General features: G+C 47.7%; 1 pseudogene; it reads right to left on the bottom strand.

Moving 5' to 3' along the window:
• Positions 1–3,617: 3,617 nt before the first annotated feature.
• On the bottom strand, positions 3,618–6,525 carry LOC114385038 (annotated as a pseudogene).
• Between the last annotated feature and the right edge of the window lie 7,707 nt (positions 6,526–14,232).

Below are 14,232 nucleotides of genomic sequence, written 5' to 3'. Positions count from 1 at the left end.
TCAAAAGCATGTCGTTTTTTTAGCTAGACAACTTATTTTCTCTTTTTCCATCTTTTTCCTTACTTGCTTTTTTCTTATTTGCTCTCTTTTTCTTTTCACTTCCTTTTCTTTTCTATTTCATTTTCTATCCTTTTCCATTTTTATTTTTATCATGATTTTTTTGTTTATTTTACATATATACTTTTGGACGATGTTCCTAAACGAAGAACTCTACACGGTTCCAGAATTTCAAACATCATCGCTAGTAATGATATATAAATACTAACGCAACAACCTAAACAAAATGTATGCGCTGTACAAAATGACAATCGAAACAACAAAAGCAAACGTTAGTCTCTCAAGTCAAAACAATAACATAGAATGACAAAAGAAATATGAAAGAAAAGCGAATCTGGGGATCTCCCAGTCACGTGTCTCCACTCCCTCCCAAGAAGTCAAGCAAATCAGCCATCTCCTCATCCTCGTGGGCTTCTTCTCCATCGCCGGGCGCTTCTGGGGGTGCCTCTCCTGCTTGGGCCTCGGGCCAATCTCCGGGCCATGCAACCTCTGCCCTGAACTGGTCTGGAGTAGGGCATGAAAAAGGAGCGAAGCCCTGGCTCTGCATGCTAAGGCTCATCTGGTACAGACAGTCATGGGTCCGTACATGGGCTCGGTGGTTGGCTGCCTGCTGGCGAACCAAATGCTGTAAATACTGCTCCATGTCAAATGCCCCAGCCTGGCCAGCACGATGAGGTGGTGGGGGCGCGCCTGCGGCCTGTGGAGCATCACCCTGACCCTGTCTCTGGGTACAGTACTTCTCAATAAAAGCCCGGGTGATGGGCGGCCGAATCACCTTGGTAGGTGCAACGGGGACTCCGAACGACTGGCAGAGTCCTGTGATCAGTGCGGGGAATCCCAGGGCCCTGTTGGACTTATCTGGGTCCAAAGGGTGCCTAGCGGGCGCCATACCTGCAAAAATATAGATGGCATCAGCGATCAACTGAGCCACATGGATGCTCATCCGTGTCAGGATGGCGTACACCAGCTGGCACTTAGGCATGGGGAGGTCGGAATTATGATCGGTGGGCAGGATGTTGCTGAGGAGCAACATCATCCATATCTGGGTCAGGGTGGTCATATTGGTGCGCATGATTCGCACTCGCCTCCCTGCAGCAGTCCGGGCAAAATCCTGCCCCGGTATACATAGCAGCTGGGCGATGGCCTCCTCATCGAACCCATCAGACCGGTTCCTCCTCTGGCCATACTCACATTCCTGGCCCTCTTCCAACACCATCGGATATCCCAGGAGCTGGCTGATAGCGTCGGCATCGAACGGGATCCACTGACCCCTAACCCAGGATCTCATGTCACGCACGCCCTCCTCTGTTGGCCAAGCATTGGCATAAAATTCAAGGACTATTTCTGGATCAAACTTGGCCATAGGAGTAACCAGTGGTGCCCACCGCCGGCGCCCTATCTCCTCCTGAAAATCAGTATACTCGTCGTCCCTGAGCTGGACGCGTCGCTCCCGGAGAAACGACCATCCCTTGATGGCTTCGAAGCGCTGCTGGTGTACAACGCTCCTAAAGCGGTGACTGTCGTACTCCGGGGCGGAACTAGTTCCTTCGGCCGCCTTGTCCTTCCTGGACCTCTTTGAGGCAAGCTTCCTCGGGGCCATTCCTGCGAAGGCAAACATTTGGAAAGTTAGTTTACAAGAAATATAACAATCATTACAAACAAGGGCCAAACAACACTTCTCATGGCACGAGTGTCAACATGCACTTTATAAAATAATCATATTGGGGTCGTGCTATTTTATGACACATACGTATTTGCACACATAAAAATTTTGTGTGAAACATTTTACAACACCTATCCATGTACATATTTTTTGACAAACCTTTTCAATGCTACATCCTATATATATACACACATTTTTTTGGGAGGCTTCTTTTGTTACCTACTCACAAATACACATATCTTGAAAAACACTTTTACGCTACCCATCCAACACTTTGTAAGGCACTTCATGCTATATATATTCATATTATGCAAGGCATTTTCATGCTATATGTATTCATATTTTGCAAGGCATTTTATGCTATATATATATTCACATATATACATACTGTTGAAAGGTATTTTCCATGCTACCTAGGTGCAAAGTATTCCTCATGGGGCAGCCAAATTTAAATTCTAATAACAACCTCTCAAACATGTCCTAATATTCATGCCTTTTTACATTCAAAACCAAAACTTAGATTCCTAGGCGTAAGTCATGCTTCCTTGTATTGAAATTAAAAGCTTGGGTTCCTAGGCCTAGAATTGCATTCGGGCATTCATTTTAAATCCTTCATGCTGTCCCTATACATATAAAACAGTCCCACAACCCAAAGCTCACAAAACCATGCTCATATGTCGTTGAGGCATTTCACCGAGCACTTGGTGGGCGCATGTTTAGGCACGAATATCAAGAGAATGGGGACAATGTGGCACGCGCCATTACTTCAGAATACACCCTAGGCCAAGGCCATCCCTTACAACCCCTCAATTCAACAAAAACAAGCAACAATTTGAGGATAAATCCCTCACGTTTCTTAGCAAACACATGCAATTTAGAGCACCAAAATACATCAATGGAAAGCTAGAAAGCCCAAGAATGAGGTACTTACTTGTTGGAGACGAATAATAGAGCAAAACGGAATCAAAAACGCAAAAAATGGTGACCTAAGGGCTGCAAAATCCGTGAGTCCCGTGAGCTTTCTTTTTTGAATGAGGGGGGGAAGTTTTTGAATGAAAAAACATCCCCCCCTTCGTCATTTTTATATTTTGGTGCAGAGGTGGCTCGCCCAGGCGAGCCCAGCTCGCCCAGGCGAGCTAACCTGCACTTTTTTTTTTTTTTTTTTTTTTTTTTTTTTTTGAGGGGAACATTGACCATGTCCCCTCCCTTCTCATGGATTAGCCTTTTGCCTAACTTGAACTTACTTAGGTTAGAATCAGGCGTTGATTACTTATCTTATTATTACTCTTTTCCTTTTTTTAAAACAAACAAATAGTAAAAGAAAGCTACAAAATAGAAAGGATACGGGGCTGCCTTGCAGCGACATTCCATGCTTGTTTCGCACAGAGAAGGGCAACGATCGGTCGGTCGTGACCCCATCCCCGCTTGCGTTCATCCTTAAGTACCTGCAAGTAATAAACAACCAGGTATGGCCAATCTTGGCCGCATCATTACCCTACCTTGACTGGTTTCTGCCATTCATATTTTGTCTTCACTCCAGAAGGTAGCCCAAGGTGATCCTGCCCCTGTTTTACCACAACAATATACATGCGTATGCGTATGCGTATGCATGAATGTTTTCAAACGCAGAAAATTTAGGGAAAGTTGGTTCAGGTTCAATTCTAATTAAGCGCTTGGGGGATCCCATGAACTGAGCGGAAGGGCTCAGGCGATCACAAATTAACGCAAGGTGTGAAACTAACGCGAGGACTAAAAGCCTCAAATCCATGTTCATTTCTTTGAAAGATCGTAACAAGAGATACAACGGACCGGAAATCCCCGGAGGGAAATCTAGAAAACGCATAAAGATAGAAACATGCAGCGACACCCTTAATTGCCCCAGCATCTAAGCATAATATTGTTTGACGACATCAGAGTTCACGGGTGAAGGTAGCTCTTCGCCATCCATGTTGGTAAGCACCAGGGCTCCTCCGGAAAAAGCCCTCTTCACAACAAAAGGCCCTTCGTAGTTCGGGGCCCATTTCCCTCGATGGTCCTTGACAGCATAGGACATTTTCTTTAGCACAAGGTCTCCCTCATGGAACTTGCGTAAGCGTACTTTCTTGTCGAATGCACTCTTCATTCTCTGCTGGTATAAGCGCCCATGACTCATGGCTGTTAAGCGCTTACCCTCAATGAGGTTGAGCTGATCGTAGCGTGTTTGAGCCCACTCTGATTCCTTTAATCCGGATTCTGCCAAGATCCTTAATGACGGGACTTCTACCTCAAACGGTAACACAGCCTCCATCCCATATACCAATGAGAACGGCGTTGCCCCAGTTGACGTTCGTACTGAAGTCCGGTAACCGTGTAACGCGAATGGGAGCATTTCGTGCCAATCCTTGTATGACACGGTCATCTTTTGGATAATCTTTTTGATATTCTTATTGGCCGCTTCCACGGCTCCATTCATCTTTGGCCGGTAGGGCGTGGAATTGTGATGCTGGATTTTAAACTCCTCGCACATTTCTGCCATCATCTTATTATTCAGGTTGGTGCCGTTGTCCGTGATAATCTTCCTTGGCAAACCATATCGGCAGATGATCTCTTTCTTAATGAACCTGACCACCACATTCCTCGTGACATTGGTATATGAAGCCGCCTCGACCCACTTGGTGAAATAATCTATCGCTACGAGGATGAAGCGATGACCATTCGAGGCCTTGGGCTCAATGGCCCCGATGACATCTATTCCCCACATGGAGAAAGGCCAAGGGGCGGACATGACATTCAGAGGATGTGGTGGGGCATTAACATTATCTGCGAATGCTTGACATTTGTGGCACTTCCTCACATGGACACAACAATCACTTTCCATGGTAAGCCAGTAATAACCTGCTCTTAAGATCTTCCTGGCCATAGCATGCCCATTGGCGTGCGTTCCAAACGAGCCCTCATGGACTTCCTCGATCATGTGATTTGCCTCCTTGGCATCCACACATCGCAGGAGTGTCATGTCGTGATTCCTCTTATACAGTGTGCCTCCGCTCATGAAGAAACTGGCTGCCAACCTCCTCAATGTCCTTTTATCGTTGTCGGCAATCTCCGGCGGGTATTCTTTGCTTTCGACATATCGCTTGATGTCGTAATACCAGGGCTTTCCGTCCCGTTCCTCTTCCACTTGGCAACAATGTGCGGGTTTGCCACGACACTGAAATTCAATGTAGGGTAGGTCCCCGTGCGGTGTTAGCTGGAACATAGATGCCAATGTAGCAAGTGCATCCGCCATTTGATTTTCCTCGCGGGGAACATGATGGAAGGAGATCTCATCGAAAGTCTTAGCCAATTCCTTGATGTAGGCTTTGTAGGGTATCAGCTTGGGATCTCTAGTTTCCCATTCCCTCTCAGCTGATGGATTACCAACGCTGAGTCGCCGTACACCTTGAGTAGTTTGACATCGGAGTCAATTGCTGCCTGGACGGCTAGGGCACATGCTTCATATTCGGCCATGTTGTTGGTGCAGTCGAATCCTAGCCTGGCTGTGAAAGGTACACATTGATTGTCCGGAGAGATCAACACTGCCCCAACGCCATGACCTAGAATGTTTGACGCTCCGTCAAACCATACAGTCCATTTGTCCGATCTTCGTCCAACTTTTCCTCGAACAAGGCCATGATGTCCTCATCCGGGAATTCCGGATGCATGGGCTGGTAGTCGTTAAGAGGCTGTTGAGCCAAATAATCTGCCAAAGCGCTTCCTTTTATCGCCTTTTGGGTGACGTAGACTATATCAAACTCAGATAGCAAGACTTGCCACCGGGCGATTCGTCCTGTGAGAGCTGGCTTTTCAAAGATGTACTTAACCGGGTCCATTTTGGATATCAACCAGGTAGTATGGCTCAGCATGTACTGCCTTAGGCGATGGGACGCCCATACTAAAGCACAACACGTTCTTTCGAGCAAGGAGTAATTCATCTCACAGGTCGTGAACTTCTTACTTAGGTAGTAAACAGCGCGCTCTTTCTTCCCGGATTCGTCATGTTGCCCCAGCATACACCCCATTGACTCGTCCAAGATTGTCATGTACAAAATGAGAGGCCTTCCAGGTACTGGTGGCATAAGCACAGGAGGATTCATTAGGCACTTTTTGATCTTTCCAAAAGCCTCTTGGCAATCCTCATTCCACCGATCAGTTTGGTTTTTGCGCAAGAGTTTAAACAACGGCTCACAAATGGCTGTGAGCTGCGATATGAATCTGGCAATATAATTCAAGCGCCCCAGGAAACCTCGGACTTGCCTCTCTGTACGGGGTTCCGGCATCTCAAGGATAGCCTTCACTTTTTCGGGGTCTACCTCTATCCCTTTCTGGCTTACAACGAAACCAAGCAATTTCCCTGATTTGACCCCAAAGGTACACTTAGCGGGGTTCAACCTTAATTGATATTTCTTAAGCCTTTCGAACAACTTCCGCAGGTTGACAAGGTGTTCTTCCTCAGAGTTAGATTTAGCGATTATGTCGTCCACGTAGACCTCGATCTCTTGATGCATCATATCATGGAACAAAGCTACCATGGCCCGTTGATAAGTTGCCCCGGCGTTCTTGAGTCCAAAGGACATCACCTTGTAACAGAACGTTCCCCACAGGGTGACGAAGGTAGTCTTTTCCATATCCTCGGGCGCCATCTTTATCTGATTGTAACCAGAGAAACCATCCATGAAGGAAAATAAAGCGAAATTGGCCGTGTTATCTACGAGGATATCGATGTGTGGTAGCGGAAAATTGTCCTTGGGACTGGCCCGATTCAGGTCCCGGTAATCTACACACATTCGTACTTTCCCACCCTTTTTAGGAACTGGTACGATGTTGGCAACCCATTCTGGATACCGAGCGACGGCCAGAAATCCAGCGTCAAACTGCTTCTTCACTTCTTCTTTTATCTTCAAGGACGTTTCGGGTTTCATCCTCCTCAATTTCTGTTTTACTGGGGAACACCCGGGATTCAGAGGCAATCGGTGCTGCACAATGTCAGAACTCAAACCGGGCATATCTTGGTATGACCAAGCAAAGATGTCTTGGTAGTCTTTTAGCAGGGTTATTAATTCTTCACGGATAGGTGCGGTAATGCCTGCACCTATCTTTACTTCCCTCTTTCCACTGCCAATTCCCAAGTCTACTAGCTCTGTTTCTTCTTGATGAGGCCCCATTTCTTGATCCTCATGGGCAACCATCCTTTCTAGTTCCGAAGGAAGTCCCACCCCCTCATCTCCTTCATCTTCCGTTTGGTTCATTTCTTGCTCGAAATTGATAGACGGGTCCCAGGTATTAGTACCTTCGGGGGACTCGTCATCGGATCTGCCGTTTCAGAAAAAGAAGTAAACATGCAAATGAATGAGAATGGGTAGAGACCAGGAACAGATGAAGAAAGATCTTTGTATTATAAATTCAAAGACAAAAGACACAAAGCCTTAACAAAATGAAAACTCTAAAGCCTAGGCCCAACTATAGAGCTTTTAAAACCGTAAAGGTTTACATTATGCTTGTTGTGTAAATGCCGGGGCGTTCCTCCACCCGCCAATTTCCCAGCTGGAAATCAGGAGGGCATGGTCGGACCAAATCCAGAGTTCTTGGAACATCATCTTCACATATCGCGACCACTTGACCTTCGTCTCCCAGACCCGCACTTATAAAGCTTCTACTTATGTGGCAGGGCGGGCTTCCTTCACTTTCTTGTCTCCAACGCGAGCTCTGACCACTGTCCTTCCTTCCTGCGGTGCTTCTTTTCATGTCCGCTTGAGTGGGCTTATAGCCTAAACCATATTTCCCACGATTTCCTTGGGTTTTTATCAGGCTAGTTATGCCGCCATTGTCTTTGCCTAAACCCATCCCGGGTTCATAACCGTTCCCCAACATAACTCGGGCCATCATTACCGCCGCATCGGACAGACAAGGTTGCCCAAAGAGGGAGTCCACGGAGGAAATGCTGACCACCTCAAAAGACTGGAAAGCGGTTTCTAACGATTCTTCTGCGGCTTCCACATAAGGCATGGAGGATGGGCAGCTTACCAAGATATCTTCCTCGCCTGATACGATGACCAAGTGCCCCTCCACTACGAACTTCAGCTTTTGGTGGAGTGTAGAAGGCACAACTCCCACTGAGTGGATCCACGGGCGCCCCAACAGGCAGCTGTAGGGGGGTTAATGTCCATTATCTGGAAAGTGACTTGACAGGTGTGAGGGCCTATTTGTACTGGGAGATCGATCTCTCCCCTAACCTCTCGGCGAGTGCCGTCGAAGGCCCGAACCACCATTGAACTTGGTTTTAAATGGGAAGCATTGAATGGTAACTTGTCCAAAGTGCTCTTAGGCATCACGTTTAAACTGGAACCATTATCGATGAGTACCTTGGCCACGATATGGTCCATACACTTGACTGATACGTGTAAAGCCTTATTATGCCCTCTCCCCTCGGCGGGGATTTCTTCTTCGGCGAAGGCAAGATAGTTGTTGGCAGTGATATTGTTGACCAGCCCTCCGAAACCTTCTACCGAAATATCTTGGGCCACGTGAGCCTCGTTCAGCACTTTTACTAGCAGAGCCCGATGAGGCTCGGAGCTCATAAGTAACTCTAGCAGCGAGACCCTAGCCGGGGTTTTGTTGAGCTGTTCGATAACCTTGAATTCGCTCTGCTGAATTATCCGAAGGAACTCGCTGGCTTCCTCTAGCGACACCTCCTTTCTACCATCCCTTTTCTCTGGGGGCCCCTTTGCCGGCATATCTTTACTCGAAGCGTGGGGTGCTTCGCCATCTTGTTCTTCCACCACTTTTCCTTTTCCTTTGACGTCGGCGGGTTGGACTGGTAGGTCCGGAGGTGCGAACACACGACCACTACGGGTCACACCGCTCAGCCCCGTGATATTTGTTACTTTAGCTGACAGCGAGCTGACGTCAGTGACTTCTTCTTCCTTCTTCCCCGGAGGTGTATATCTCCACGGGACCGCGTGACTATTCTGGTACGGGAAAGGAACAGGTTTGACCATTAAGGGATGCCCGGGCTTTTGCGAGGCTGCACTTTTAGTGAAGTATATCACCAAGGGTTTGGGCTTCGCAATACCGCTCCCCTCCGTAGATTGCATGCATATATGCGGCTCTTCTTTTCCTTTAATGCCGACTTCTAGTCGACCTTGGTCTATCATCCGTTGTAACAATTCCTCTACTTCCAAACACGTCTCCATGTCATGCATCTCGCCGGGATGTAGCAGACAGGAATCCTCCTTACACCCACTATGGGGAATTACACCTCCCTTCTGTAGGGCCTCAAAGATAAACCTCCTAGGGGTTGCCACATCTCTCAACGGTTTAGACCTGTGGGGCCTATCGGATTCAACTGCATTAACTGCCCCCCCTCCATGATTGGCGAGCGGGTTGGTCCTCACATTGGGCCGATCCTCTTGGAAAGTCAGCCATCCGGCATCCATTAGATGTTGGACCTTGTATTTAAGGGCCAAGCATTTTTCGATGGAATGCCCCGGGGCGCCCCCATGGTACTTGCAAGTTGCATTAGGGTCATACCACCTCGGGAAAGGGGGTTCGAAGACCCTTCCGGGAGTTACCACGGCCAAATGATTGGCGATGAGGGATGGTAGAAGATCTTCGTACGTCATTGGGAGCGGGGTGAATTCCGGCAACGGCCTCGGAGGGCCGTTCCTTGTCGTGTTGGAATTACCGGCTGGTCGAGTCGCGTTCGGAGTTGGAACTTGGGGAGCTTCCCTCTGGGTGGGTGCCTTAGGCTGCACGGGTGTTGAGCTAGAGGCGTTCCCAGCATGAGCCGAGAAGCTTGGGTGATGTTGCGCGTACTGATGGGTACCATGAGGTGTTTGCTGGGGTTTGACCCATGCGGGTGTTGAAGAGACGGCATGGGCATCTCCTTCCTTCCTTTTTGCCCCTGTTGCCCCGATTCTCTTGGCGTTCACGTTTGTGGAGGAAACGTAATCAAACTTTCCTCTCTTCAATCCCACCTCAATTCTTTCCCCGGCAAACACCAGATCCGCAAAGCTGGACGGCATGTAACCCACTAGCTTCTCATAGTAGAACACTGGCAGAGTGTCTACCATCATGGTGATCATCTCTCTCTCAACCATGGGAGGAGCTACTTGTGCCGCCAAATCCCTCCATCGCTGCGCATATTCTTTAAAGGTTTCACCCTCTTTCTTGAACATATTCTGCAGTTGAGTACGGTCCGGAGCCATATCAGAATTGTACTGATACTGCCTTAGGAAGGCGGTAATCAGATCCTTCCAAGTACGGATACGGGAAGCTTCCAAATTAGTGTACCACACTACCGCAGCTCCGGCCAGGCTATCCTGAAAGAAGTGTATCAACAGCTTTTCATCTTTAGAATGGGCGCCCATCTTACGGCAGTACATTTTGAGGTGGTTTTTGGGACAAGTCGTCCCTTTATACTTGTCGAAGTCCGGCACTTTGAACTTCGGGGGAATAACAACATCGGGTACTAAGCAAAGATCCGTCATGTCTGCAAACGGATAGTCCCCAAATCCTTCCACAGCCCTCAATCTTTCCTCAAGGAGATCGAGCTTCCTCCTTTCTTCAGTTGCCGGGGGCGGCCCTTCCATAGACAAAACTATTGGCGGTGCTGCGATGTTGGGTTGAGGCAATGTGCCTTGTGCCGGCCCTTCGGGGATCGGGGGATAGAACTCGACATCCCTTCGAGCGTAATCTTGAGGGTCTTTGTGGACTTCGTCGGGCTGCTGAGGAGGCTCTCTTTCATGGACGGGAGAAGCAATGTGGCCCGCATCTTCTTGCAAGACGGGTGGTGAATAGTTGGGCGGCAATCCATAAGGGTAAGCCGCTCGTTGTATCCCAGGTGAGGGCTGCCATCGTGTCCCAGTGCGTCCCTTCCCCGTCCTACTATGTTTGAGGGAGGATGGTGCGTAGTTGCCAAGGGAGTCGGGTCTGCTTCGGCAGCCGAACTGACAGCGGCGGCGGTGGCCGCGTTCTTCTCTATGAGCTGCTTCATACCTAACATGGCCTCCATCATGGAGGCCATTTGTTCTTTCAGAGCCGACATGTCGGCTTTCATCTGTTCCTGTGTCTCCTCTTGATCACCCATCGTTCTAGATTTGGATCTGGTGCGATAGGGATCCCTTGCGGCGCGTTTAGTTATAGTGTTTTCCCTAAAAAACCAAACGTGAGGAGTGGGTAAAGAAAGAAAATGCATGCTAGAGATGAGATGTAGGAGTGATTTGATTTGCACAAGCTTTTGGAGTAGAAACATGGGACCAACTCATTTTATTTCAAAAAAAGAAATCATATCTAGTCAAGGTCTGAGAGACCATACAAGTTTCCTAACGATTTCTAATTATGTGGGCCATTAAGTCTATCATATGCTGACAATAGCCGAGAAGCCCATGAATCTCTTCGGGGGCGGAGTAGGTGTCTGCCATCGCCTTGGCCTTGGCTAACAATCGGGGAAGTTCTTGACTCCCGTTCAAGGTAAGAGCAAACCGATCCATCCACATGGTTGCCTCTTGGTGTAAAGAGTCGATCACCCTTCCTCTAGCCTCTTTTTCCGCATATACTTGGGCATACTCATCCGCGATTCTATGCTCGTGGGCCGTGGCTAGACCCAACTCTTCTTGGTACTTGGCGATGATAGCTAACATGTTGGTTTCTGTCTCGCATAGATGCTGAGACAAGCTTCTTTTGGACCTTGAACAAGCAATCAACTCCTCTTTTAGAACCATGCTATGTGCTCGCGACTGGTCCCTTTCTTCCCTTCGCAACTTGAGTTCACTATTGCTACCCCATAGAGCTCCGCGAAATTTGTTCCGGCCATACTCTTCCTTGCGAGCCCTCTTGGTCTCTCGTTCAAGGGCCCTTACGGTAATTGCATTCTCTTCCCGTAACCCGGCACACTCCTTCCGAACGTGTGTAGCAGCCAACTTGAACTTCTCCTTGGCGAGTTTTGCCTTTCCTAACTCGCTTTTGAGAGCTTGGACTTCCTCGTCCTCTTCCGGTGCTTCAAAATTCTCTTTGCTGACGACTTTTAACTTGGCTAGCCAATCTAAACCTCGTATGCGAACTTTCAGCCATTCGTGGTACCCACCAATGATGCCATTACGAATGCCTCTAAGCTCTTGATCTTTCCTTAACGGGGTTTCCCATGCCTTATGGATTCTTTGTATAGTCTTGGAATTTTGTGCGCCGAGATCCCTCACAAGGAAAGGAGACATGCTTTCTTCCGTCGGTGCTCCCCTCATGGGGTACCCTAGTTGTCTTATAGCGAGCGTGGGATTGTAATTAATACAACCCCTCGTCCCTACCAGCGGAATGTTTGGGTATCTTCCACATGAGGAAAGGACTCCTTCTTTTCCTTCCTTCCATCGGGGGAACCAACTGATTGTTCTACCTCCTATCCCGGCCAAAAGCTGGTCCCAATCTATTCTCCTCTTTTCAGTACATGAGCGATGGCTCAGGAGCGGACATGGATGCCTTGTGTCTTGTTGGAACAAGTGTGAAACCAACCAAACACAGAGGGCGGGTAAGCAACAGATGATCCGTGCGCTACTCTTTTCGCACCTTCGGTCAAATGTGTCAAATAGATCCGCCAAGACAGCTACCACCGGACTTTCCTTGCTATGGTGGTAGGCAATGAAAGCGTCGATTGCTGCTAGGTCTATCAAACCATCCACGTTTGGAAAGAGGACGACCCCAAAAATTAGCAAAGCTAACACATCCATAAACGGGACCCAGTCTCCTTGATTGGCCATACCCTTCGCCTTGTCTTCTAGGTACTTCTGTGGCAGGCCCGCTATGCCGTTCCGAGTCTGTTTTATGCGGTCCAAACCTCTGGCTGAATCCTTGACCACAGTTGCAATTCTGCTCAAAGAGGGGAGACACCCGGAGGAAAGATAGGGTTTCCTTCCCCCGAGAGGACATCCTAGAATTTCCTCAAATTCTTCAATGGTTGGTACCAATTGGAAGTCCCCGAATGTGAAGCATCTCAAGGGCTGGTCGTAGTATTGGGTAAGTGATGCAATGGCTTCTATGGACACCTCTGCTATGGTTAACTCTAAGATCTTTCCGTAAGTCTTGCGGAAGGCTTGCATTTGGAGGGGTTCCATCAACCGCCCTAATTCCTTGATGCTGGTGGTATCTGGGCTTTTGACCTTGACTTGGTAGAACCTCTTGCCGGTTTGATTTGTTCCCATGCTTACTAAAGTGAGATAAAAGCTGGTGCAAATCAAAACTCCGATATCTCATGGGTGGACTGGATGAATGCATGATGGAATGCATATGACACAGATGCAATCTAGGAATGCGGGGGTCCGGGGAATTTGTCCCCTTCTCAGATACGACGTCTAGGGGTAGCGAAATGCCCCAACGCACGTTTTTAAGAAGGCGACACGGACCCTCCGTTGGTTTGTTTACAGTAGGGATCAAGACAGAACCCACATGCAAGGCCTATGCAAAAGACACAATGCGGGAATGTGCACAGTATGACAATATTTACCGAACATAAGCAAAAGGGTATATGATACTCATGCATGGCAGTGTGAAAAATGGCACGCAGCGTGTTTGCTTCGTGCCCCTATTTAAGGGACCTATAAGGGAGAGAACCAACTAGGCTTTTAGCAATAATCCCCAAGGTAGTTATATCTCTCTTGATGGTTTCTAGAGGTATCATCCCCTTTGAAGAACATATCGTAGCAGTAGGGACTACTAGCAACAATAGGTTTTCAAAGAGAAAAGCTCTAGATGAGGGTTCACTGTAATCAAGCAAGTCGGAGACCTAGCATGATCACAGATTCACCTCCACTCCTTATGTTCCCACGAACCCGGGTATAGGGCCCCTTTTTTTTCACTCACAGTGTGTGCAAATAGTGTTGGTGTTTGTGTGCATCAAATGAATAAATATTTACCTATGCATACATTTTAAAATACACTAAAAGCAACAAATAGTTTATATACACAAGAACATAAGACAAATAAAGGGAAACCAACAAAGGAGAAAGTCATGATAAAACATTGCACAAGATTAAATGGCCTAACTCTCTAAAAAAAGTCCCCAGTGGAGTCGCCAACTGTCGCAACCTACCCTTCGGCGGGAGGGCGACGCGAGACTCGCGGGATGAGTGTTCCACGAAAGGAATACGCGCGGAGTCGCCACCAACGTTTATTTGAGGAAAACGTCGGAAAAACCGGAAAAGACGTGATCTACGAACTTTTTAGTGAAAGGTTCGGGAGTTGTATTTACGCACGGGGAAGGTATTAGCACCCCACACGTCCGTCCCAAGGGACGGCAGCCTTTAATCGAATGTGCAAACATGACTTTGATTTTTATGTTCCCTTTTATGTTCTTTATATCCTTTATACCCTTTTTATATTTTTTTCTTTTTTGTGGTCGACAAGGGTGTTTCCCTTTGCTCCTACGTATTCCTCAATTTGGGATGAGAAAATCAGACCTACGTAGTTCTTTCTTATCAAGTGATTCTTTTTTACTTAAGTGGTGATCA

Source organism: Glycine soja, chromosome 14, assembly GCF_004193775.1.
Source record: "Glycine soja cultivar W05 chromosome 14, ASM419377v2, whole genome shotgun sequence".
Lineage (NCBI taxonomy): Eukaryota > Viridiplantae > Streptophyta > Magnoliopsida > Fabales > Fabaceae > Glycine > Glycine soja.
The sequence above is the reverse complement of the archived record's forward strand: the minus strand, read 5'-3'. Positions and strand labels throughout refer to the sequence as shown.